Source organism: Carlito syrichta, unplaced genomic scaffold (genome assembly GCF_000164805.1).
Source record: "Carlito syrichta isolate Samal-C Ts95f unplaced genomic scaffold, Tarsius_syrichta-2.0.1 Scaffold303106, whole genome shotgun sequence".
Taxonomy (NCBI): domain Eukaryota; kingdom Metazoa; phylum Chordata; class Mammalia; order Primates; family Tarsiidae; genus Carlito; species Carlito syrichta.
In genome coordinates, this window is record NW_007247202.1 from 244027 (window position 1) to 254830 (window position 10804).

Here is a 10804-nt window from a genome sequence, read left to right on the forward strand (position 1 = left end):
TGACCCCTCTCCACCTGCTCTGAGAGGCAGGAAAAGGCTGTAAGTCTGGCGGGGGCTGGTCTGATTGATTCCTGTGGTTCTGTCTCTGTGAAACCCCTAACCACACCAAATTCCACTGGGAACAAATTCTAGGATGAAAGAACATGGGCACAGGAAATACTGCTGAAAAACTTTATATAGTGATTCTATAAAAAGCCTCATGGAATGTTGTCCTTTAGGTTGTCCTGTGAATCCAGATAAGGTCATTTCTGGTAGCTTCCAGAAAGCTATTTCTAAGCAGTAGTCACTTAAAACACAGGCTGGCTAGTCATTCTTCTGCCTGGTTATTTTCTTAGTGATTACAACTCTCACATCTGGTAGCCCACAGGAAATGGGTGTCTCTAAGTGTCATGATGTGCCGGCTGCAGATATTAGATCTGACCCCAGAGACCAGGGCAAGAGGGTGACATAGTAATGGCTATGCCTTGTGCCTGGAGGGGCAGTAAAATGCTGTCCTAAAATGATCAAAAACAGGGCAAGCTTCTTGCTGACATTGCAGAGTCAACACTCTAAGGGATGCTGAGATAGTAGCCTTTGGAGGTGGTAAACTAGATTAGTGGGGGACCAGCAACATCAGACAAGTAGACATGGGTCTGGGTCCCATGGACAGGATGTAGCTTTTCCTTTGGGAGACATGGTGTCACTGAGTGAGAGGGGAAATCTCTGCTCCTTGGGATAGAACCTCCTGGGTTTGTGTTAGCAACTGAGGGCCCAGATGTAAACCTGCTCCTATTCACTGGCTCTATGGCAATCCCAATACCTTATTATGTATGATTCTCAAATGCAAATGATAAGTAGGTGCTAATATATTTTTTTCTTTCTCTCTCTCTCTCTCTCTTTTTTAAAGTCAGGGTCTTACTCTTTGTCCCAGTCTGGAGTGCAGTGGTATGATCATGGCTCACCATAGTCTCAACCTCCTGTACTCAGGAGACCCGTCCACCTCAGCCTCCCGAGTACCTGGGACTACAGGCATGCATTTGTAGAGATCTCATTACGTTGCCCAGGCAGGTCTTGAAATCCTGGGCTCAAGCTATCTTCCCACTTTAGCCTCCCAAAGTGTGGGATTACAGGCGTGAGTTATTGCATCTGGCTGATATGTCCTTCTTTTAAAGACACGGGGGGGGGGCAGCTTTATTTTTACTTATTTATCTTTTAGAGACAGGGTCTCATGGTGTTATGCAGGCTGGAGTATTGTGGCACAAGCATAACTCACTGCAGCCTTGAACTTCTGACCTCAAGCAATCCTCCCACCTTAGCCTCCTGAGTAACTGGGACTACAGGTGTGAAACACCACGCCTGGCAAATATTCTGCTATGTTGTCCAAGCAGGTCACCTTGGCCTCCCAGAGCACTGGAATTACAGGCATGTGTGACTGTACTTGGCCCTCCAGTGGGCTTTAGAGACACGAGTCCTCACTATTGTTATATGAGTTTATCCAGTCTCTCTAATCCTCAGTCTCTTAATCCCTAAAATAGGGGTGGTGGTCTTACAATAACTCAGAGAGTTATTGTAAGAGCTATGGATGGAGCCAAGCAATAGATAAAATATGTACTGATGTGTCTGACCCATTTCAAGTAGAGTCCTTCTTCCCTCTTTAAACAAATTATAAGCAGATTTAGTGTTTTCTAGAGTATCTTTTGCTAAGATTGTCTTGCTAGTCTTCTGTGTCTTGTATAAATGTTTGTTGCAAATGAAATTGATATTTTCTAAAAGGAAGCTAATACATTTTAGCCATTGCAATACAAAGTATTTTAAAAGTTAAGATCCAGGCCAAGCATGGTAGCTCACACCTAGCATCCCAACACTTTGGGAGGCCATGGTGGGAGGATTGCTTGCGCCAGGAGTTAGAGATAGCCTGGGCAACACAGTGAGACCTAATCACTACAAAAAAAAAATTTTTTTTTAAATAGTTAGGAGTGGTGGTGCACACCTATAGTCCAGCTGATCAGAAGACTGAGGTGAAAGGATTGCCTGAGCAGGGAGGTCAAGGCTGCAGTAAGCCATATTCTGCACTCCAACCTGGGTGACAGAGTGAGATTCTGGTTTTTTTAAAAAGTCAGATCTTCTGGTGTGGCTTCTGCCTTCATTTTGTGATTTGCAAGCATGATTGGAGCCTGTCTGTGGCTCTTTCTTGACTTTGTGGGAGTGCAGTTTGAAAGTTCATGTGGCACCAGTGGTTCCCCTACTTCCCTTCTGCCTGCCTCTTCAGTGTTCTCAAGGCATGTGAGAGATGGAAGGATGTTAACTTCACAGGCCAGGCTGTTAAAAACCAGCAACACAAACTAAAACCAGTCACCCCTTCTTGTAAAAATCCCAGCTGATGTTTGTATGCCCCATAAATAGCTGGCTCTGGCCACCCCACCACTGTACCTAGCCTCTTGGCTTCAGCTCCATGTAGTTCTAAATGGGCAATGGATGGGATCAACCGGAGGGTGTCAGAAAACCCTCAGCAGGACTCTGGACCCCACCCAGCTCCTCCCAGGAGGAGCTGTTCCTCCTAGATAGCAGAGCACCCAGAAGAGGTCTACATATCTTACAATCGCACACCCAGCCAAGAGCCAACTGCTCTCCTTGGGTTCCACGACAAAATTCTAACACCGAACTTCCATGAGCTCCTGGAAGGCAGGATCAGGTCTCACTTCTTTCACCCCCTATGGAACCAACCCAGCATTGTCCCAGACACAGCAGCTGTGCAATATGTATTTTGAATACTGTCCAGGCACCACTTCGGGATACCAGCTTCTAAACTTGATAATATCCCTGTGTTCATTCTTTTGTTCTTTCTTTCAACATCAACATGTTTTAAGCTTCTACTATGGATAAGCACTAGGTTAGGAACTCGAGGCATACAAAGATAAATAAGATGTAGTTTCTGCCATCAAAAACATCCAGAATACTATAAGGTTAAGTCAGAATGAAATAAGTGTTTAATAAAAGTAACAATGAAGGCCAGACATGGTTGCTCATGCCTATCATCCCGGCACTTTGGGAGGCTGAGGTGAGAGGATCGCCTGAGAACAGGAGTTTGAGACCAGCCCGGGCAACATAGCGAGACCTTGTCTCTATAAAAAAAATAGATATTTTAAAAAATAAGCCAAGCGCGGTGGTGTGTGCCTGTATTTACAGCTACTCAGGAGGCTGAGACAGAAGGATTGCCTGAGCCTAGGAGGTCGAAGGTGCAGTAAGCCGTGATTGTGCTACTGCACTCTAGTGTGAGTGACAGAGTAAGACACCAAATCAAAAAAGAAAGAAAAAAAGGACGATATGACATCACAGTAGTTGAATGAGTATATTAAATATAAATTTGCTTGTCTGACCTCCTACCCCTTTCCTTCTCATGGCATTATGGGTTGAGGGCCTAAACCAGGTCCTCTAATTCTTTTTCCTTGACCGCTAATGAATTTCAACAAAGATTAGGATAAACCGCAGCTTTGTCTGTGGTTTGTTTATGCTTCAGAAAGTAAACCCAATTATTCTCATTGTTTAAAAATGCATTGCCAAAGCTTAAGAAACAGGTGAACAGGTGCACCGGACATATGCATTTAATCTGCGGAAAATGAAGAAGCAGGAAACAAAGGAGTGGTGTTTCCTGGTTTCCCCCCCAAATGCCAACACTCTGAGAACTTGGCTGCTGAAGACCCAGGACTTGAGAAGTCACACCGTGCAGGTACTCAAGCCCATCTCTTCACCCCTGGTTTGTCTGATGTTGAAATTGGCCCGAGGTACTGAATTAAACAAACCTGGTTTGCTAAGTTGGCTCCTTGCATGGGTCTTGTGACCCTGGGCACTGAGCCCCGTCTCTCAGGGCTCGCAAGCTCCCCTTTGTGCAGCTTCTCCCAAAGTTAGCTGGCAGTAGGATTGCCCCCCTGCACCCAGGGCCTGGGAACATGTCTAAGGTGGGCTGAGCAGAAAGCAGTGATGACCTTTGGCTAGCAGGAGTATGGTTCTTTTTTTCTTTTCATGTTTTTTTTTTTTTTTTGAGTTGGGGTCTCACTCTGTCACTCAAGCTAGAGGGCAGTAGCATGATCACAGTTCACCTTAGCCTCGACTTCCTGGGCTCAGGCAATCCTTCTGCCTCAGGCTCTGACTCAGTAGCTCTGACTGGGACAGAGATTCTGTGCTCCTAACAGGCTCCCAGAAGCCACTGCTGCTTGCCCAAAAATCACACTTCTGGAGGACATCATCCACTTCGATCAGAAACAGGTCTGACTGCTTTCCTCACACGTGCATATTGCCACAATCTAGAGAGGTGTGTGTGTGTATGCGTGTGTGTGTGTGAGTGTGTGTGTGTACGTGGCATGCTTTGAGTCCTTGCATTTAACAGTTTGCACATATCATCTCATTTCCACATCTTAACTAGCCAAATGAATTAAGCACCATTAGCCTTACTGTACAAATGAGGAAACTGTGGCTCCAAGCATTTAAGGAACTCACTCAAGTGAGAGGTAGAGCTGAGATCTGAGCCTGGGTCTTTTTTTCCCAGTACCCAGAGCATCACTCAGCTTAACACGTTAGGGTAAATGTGCTCTTCCACATTTTCTAAGAGATCTTGGGCCTTTTTTTTTTTTTCTATGTCATGACTGGGCACATTGGCTTACTCCTATAATCCCAGTGCTTTGGGAGGCCAAGGTGGGAGGATTGTTTGAGCCCTGGAGTTTGAGACCAGCCTGGGCAACACAATGAGTCCTCATCTCTGCAAACAAAAAATAGAAAATTTAGCCAGGTGTAGTCGTACTTGCCTATAGTCCCAACTACTTGGGAGGCTGAGGCGGAAGGATTGCCTTAGCCCAGGATGCCGAAGTTGCAGTGAGCTGTAATTATGCCACTGTACTCCAGCCTGGGCAACAGAGTGAGACCTCAACTAGAAAATAAAAATAAAAAATAAAAAGTGGGGTGAATAAGTGGTGAAGTGCTGGAGTTTCATCTGACTGAGGAGAGAGAAAGCTCAAGGGAGGAGAAGGTTTAGAGAAATATGAGCAAATTCCTCATGTGAGGTCATCTTTTTTTTTTTTTGAGTTGAAGTCTCACTCTATCGCCCAGACTGGGGTGCAGTGGCCACTCCCGGCCACCGCAGCCTCGACCTGCTGGGCTCCGGCGATCCTTCCGCCTCAGCCTTCCAAGTAGCCGGAATTACAGGCATGCGCTCCCACGCCCGGCTGATTTTTTTGATTTATTGTAGAGATGAGGTCTCGCTGCCCAGGCGGGTCTCGAACCCACGGGCTCAGGCAATCCACTCACCTCAGCCTCCCAAAGCCCGGGATTACAGGCTGAGCCAGGGAGCCCAGCTTGTGAGGTCATCTTTATTGACACTTTTTCAAGGGAGGAATTCCTAGGACACAAGGCTTCCTTCAATTCCCAAATTTAACAAAGTCAGATGTGTAGGTTCCAGTCCTGGGGCAAGATTGGGAAGAGATATCAGGGTCCTCAACTCTAAAATGAGAGTCTGGTTTGTAATTAGGTGATCTCCTTGGTTTCGTTCAGTTCTAACAACCCCTCTGACCGTGTTTCTCCTTCCACGTCTTAATTCTTTTCCCTGTGCTCATGTCTGAGAACTCGCCCTGGAAAGACAGCCCATCTCCTTGTGGTGAAATTCTACTGACAATCTTAACAGTCATCCTGAACAATGGAGATAAAACAAGACATATTTTCATCAATTACCTCAAAAGTTAGGCAAAAATAGGCTTTTAGTGAATTTTCTGCATAACAAAAAATGTTAGGGGCTAATTTAAGAAGCTTTTGCAGATGTTTTGAGTCAGAATACGAGATGTTAATTCTAAACCCATAGAATTGACTATAGAATATTTAGACATTAGAACAGAGTACAGCATGTAGAATATTTCTATTACCAATAGAAATATCATTACCACTCACTTTGGCTTCTCTCATGGATCAGAATCTTTGTTACAACCAGCAAATAAGAATTTTCACTGGATTTACATTTTCCAGTTTAGAAAGATGAAGCATCATTTTTGCTTCAGAGAAAAGTTATTTTAAAGTTGGAAGGGCCAGGCTCAGTGGCTCAGCCTGTAATCCCAGCACTTTGGGAGGCCAAGTCGAGTGGATTGCCTGAGCCTGCAGGTTTGAGACCAGCCCGAGCAACTTGGCGAGACCTCGTCTCTACAATAAATCAAAAATTAACTGGGCGTGGTAGCACACGTCTGTAGTTCCGGGTACTTGGAAAGTTGAGGCAGAAGGATCAACTGAGCTCAGCAGGTTGAGGCTGCAGTGACTGTGAGCGTGCCACTACCCTCCAACCTGGGTGAAAGTGAGACTCCAACTCAAAAAAAAAACACAACAATATTAGCAACACAACCAGACGTTTTGGTATAGCTTTATTATAACTTCAGTATAAAGTTACAGGGATTCTTACTTACTTCTATTTTCCTACCATATGACATTTCAACAAAAGATTGAATTTGTTGGATTTGACATGTTGCCAACCAACACGGTCTCCTACATGGTCCCAGTCCCTCCAAAAGATATCTCAAGTATTTATGGAATTTTTACTGCAAAAACAACCAAACAATATTACTGTGGGGGAGAGAGGCAGTCACTCATGTAGTAAGGTGATTAAGAAGGTTAGGTCTATTTCAAGCTCCTATACTAAGTACCTTCTCCAGAGAGCCCTCTATTCCATTTTCAGAAACTAAATTTCCTTTCAATTAGGGTCTAATGGACTGATTCATATTCTCAAAACTCATAAGAGATTGATTTATACCCACAAGGCTTACAAATCACTTAGATGAAAAATATACCTGAGTCAAGAAAGAGGCTTTCCTCTACCCAGGTTTTGGAGGCTGCTTGGAGAATAAACAGAGAGAGCCACCACATGGCCCATTGCTGCTGAAAAACCGGGGCGGATCCTAGAAAAGTGTGTGTCAGGACTTAGAGAACCCCTGATTCTCAACTCATCATAGTTCCCTGGAGAAGCAGGACCTGGTGGAAGACCTCAGTGCCAGATCATTTGAATTGGACTGGATAAAGAAAATGTGGTATTTATACACAATGGAATATTGCCCAGCCATAACGGATGGAGCTAGAGACAGTCATACCTGGTGATCTGTCACAGAAACAAAGAACCAAATACCACATGTTCTCACTCATAAGTGAGACCTGAACATCTTTCACAATAGCACAAGGAAGGGATTGGCTAGTCAGGAATACTGCTAGGAAAGGAGGAAGGCACATAACAACACTAAGGGTACTTGGTCCTAAACCAGGGAAGTGAGGACAAGTTGGGCCCAAATTTCACCTGCACGTAGATTACTAATCCTGACTTGTACTCCACATCTTTATAATAAAATAAAGTAAAAAATACATGGAGTAGATACTCAGACACAGGAAGATTTAATTTACCCATTATGCATCATGGCACGATGTGGCTGGTGCCTGTGTCCTTTTCAATGGGGTACAAACATATTTTAGACTGGCCTAAGGAGGAAAAAAATGTAATGGCTCAAAAATTAATAGATGTTTTTCAGTTCTACTAAGTATTTATGTCAACCAGTCAACCAAAACACCACTTTTAAACACTCTTATATACTTATTTTTGAAACTACGTGTAATGTGTGGAGGCACTTTAATATGTCTGATATCGTGCATAATATGCACAGGCAATGAAAGTCTTCTTCAAAAGGCCTTGTCCGCATGTGCGTGTCTTATCTCCTTTTCATTTACATATCTACTCTGCAGAAAATATATTTCTTTCATTTGATAGAGGCAAGTTTTGCAATAAAGCATCAAATTAACCATAAAGTTAAAACAGTTGACTATAAACTGCAAATTTGGCAGCAAACTATTATAGCAATCCAACCAAGCCCCAGAAGAATAGATAAGAATTCTTCACTCACCTATCTCTTCTAGGCTCTTGCCTCCTCCTCGGTCCTGCAGGGAGGAGTAAGTGAGGGTTTATAACCAGGTCCTTTACTATTGAAAGCTCCGCCCCCTCAAAAGACTAACCAATGAGCATTCCAGTTTGCCCACACACCTCGGGAGCTTCATTTTACCTATTGTTTGTATGTTTGATAGTGATTGAGTTAACCCATGAGAGAAGACAGTAAGATTCCACTGGCTCATCCAACAATTATTTGCTGAATACCTCTGTGGCAGGCACTGTCTTAGGCCTCGACTTTACAACACATGACAGCATGTATATCCTATGAGGAAAGACAGGCAATATCAATATGTATTTTAAAATGCAGTTTGTTCAAAATAATAATAGCAGCAGTATATTGGATGGTACGACTTGTGGATAAGTGAAATGCGTGAAAGCCAAGTTCTGACGCACGGGAGCAATTGGGAGCACTCTGCGATGAGGTCCCTGAACTACCTGTGAATTGTACAATGCTATACAAAAGTGGTCTAAGATTAGCTGTAAATATATACTGCAAACTCCAGGGCAGCCACCAATATGTTTACAAAAAGTATGAGTGATATGCCAAGAGAGGAGAGAAAATGGAATCATATAAACGAAAAGAAAAAAGAAACAAAGAACAGGGACACAATAAAAAAGTTACAAACATGGTGGATAATCCAGTGACATCAGATATTCCTTTACATGCCAATGGTCTCTTACTTTTTTTTTTTCTTTTGAGACTTTGTTGGAGTCTCACTCTGTCAACAGCTCATCGCAGCCTCTACCTCCTGGGCTCAGGTGATTCTTACATCTCAGCCTCCCAAATAGCTGGGACTACTGGCATGTGCCACCATCCACGACTTATTTTTTGTAGAGATGAGGTCTTGCTATGTTGTCCAGGCTGGTCTCAAACTCCAGGGCTCAAGCTAACCTCCTGCCTCAGCATCCCAAAGTGCTGGGATTATAGGTGTGAGCCATTGTACCCTGATGCAAATGGTTTTAAATACTATTTAAATGTCTTTTAAATAAAAGAGACTATCGTGAATAGGTTAAAAAAACAAGATGCAACTCTATGCTGTCCAAGTATAGAGACAGCCTGATTAAGCAGATAAGAATGCTGGAGGGTGCTAAGTGCTATGATGAAAATAAAACAAGAGTATGAGAAAGTGGTACAGGGATGTGTGGAGTGCTTCATAGATCTCAGGGTCAGAAAAAGATTCCCTTGCAGGAGGATGTTTGCACTGATCGAATAAGGAGCCTGCCATGGATGTCCTGGGGCTTGGTCTTTGGGTTGAAGGAATAAAAAGCACATTCAGCCACAAGGAAACACTAGCAAATACAGACCTCCATGCTGGCTATTGTCTGTTGCAGCACCTGGCCATGGAATTGAGCCCTGCTCTCTTCTGTCCTCAAAGAGGCTAGCCCTGCACACTGCCCAAGCTGGTGGCGGACAGGAGGAGAGAGTCAGGTATTTCGTTGGGCACTCAGTCTGCTAAAGCCTGACAGGTGCTGGGTGCCCTGGCTTGTTAAGTGCTGCACTTCCTTGTGTCCCAGACACCATAGCCTCACTGTCCAGTCTTCCTCCTTTGTCTCAGTGACACGTATCTCTGCACTTTCACCCCGCTGGCTCACCTGTACTGGCTTTGGCTCCGTGAGTCCTATGTCTTCCCCCTGCTCTTTCTTGCTCCCTGCCTCAAGCTCTATTTGGGTTCATCCCCAACACTCTAGTATGTTGATTTTTTTTTTTATTTTTAAGGATAAACCATCCTGTCTCTGATCCCCCCTACTCTATTATCAAAGTCTGGGAACTCATGAAAATGGGGGAGGGGGGAGTAAAGGGAGATCTGAGAACAAAAGGGGAGAGTCTGAACCAAAAAGAGAATGTGATGAAACTGGGGTAATACCACCTGGGACAGGACGGGGAGGGGAGACTGGTTTCCAATTTAGGAAGTGAACTGCACAATTTAAGGTCATGTAACCACGAACATGAAAAACATGGGAACCTCTTTTTATTGAAACCAGACTGACCTCTTGTTTATGTTGTCCCTAATCCTTTAATTCAATGCAGAAGTCAATCTTCCTCATTAGTTTTTTCCTCAAAGAGCCAGAGTTGAGGGCCCCCTTGTGTCTAAGAGAATTATTTTTACTTTTATTTTTATTTCTTTGAGTTGGAGTCTCACTCTGTCGCCCAGACTGGAGTGCAGTGGCCGCTCCCGGCCACCGCAGCCTCGACCTGCTGGGCTCCGACGATCCTTCCGCCTCAGCCTTCCAAGGAGCCGGAACTATAGGCACGCGCTACCATGCCCGGCTGATTTTTTGTAGAGATGAGGTCTCGCCCAGTTGCCCAGGTGGGTCTCGTACCCACGGGCTCAGGCAATCCACTCACCTCGGCCTCCCAAAGCGTGGGATTACAGGCTGAGCCACCGAGCCCAGCTGTCTAAGAGAATTAAAACCCTAAAAGCAACGCTTGCAAAATGGCTTAAGGTCTACACAGCAAGCCCTAGATTCCTAGTATCAGGCAGGTTTAATATTCCTTATCTGAAATGGTTGGGATCAGAAGTTTTTCAGATTTAGGATTTTCTTTTTTTTTTTTCTTTTTGCAATATTTGCATTAAACTTACTGGCTGAGCATCCTAAATGCAAAAATCTGCAATCTGAATTTCAGATTTTGGAGGATTTCGAATTTCAGATTTGGGGTGCTCAACCTATAATGCAGACCACTGAGTTCTATCAAGTCAGTGTCTGGTTCTGACGTGTCAGTTAATCTCTAAATGAGTATAGAATGTTTCTCCTTCCTGAATTGTTCAGAAGAGCCCCCCCCCCCCCCCCCCCCCCCCCCCCCCCCCCCCCCCCCCCCCCCCCCCCCCCCCCCCCCCCCCCCCCCCCCCCCCCCCCCCCCCCCCCCCCCCC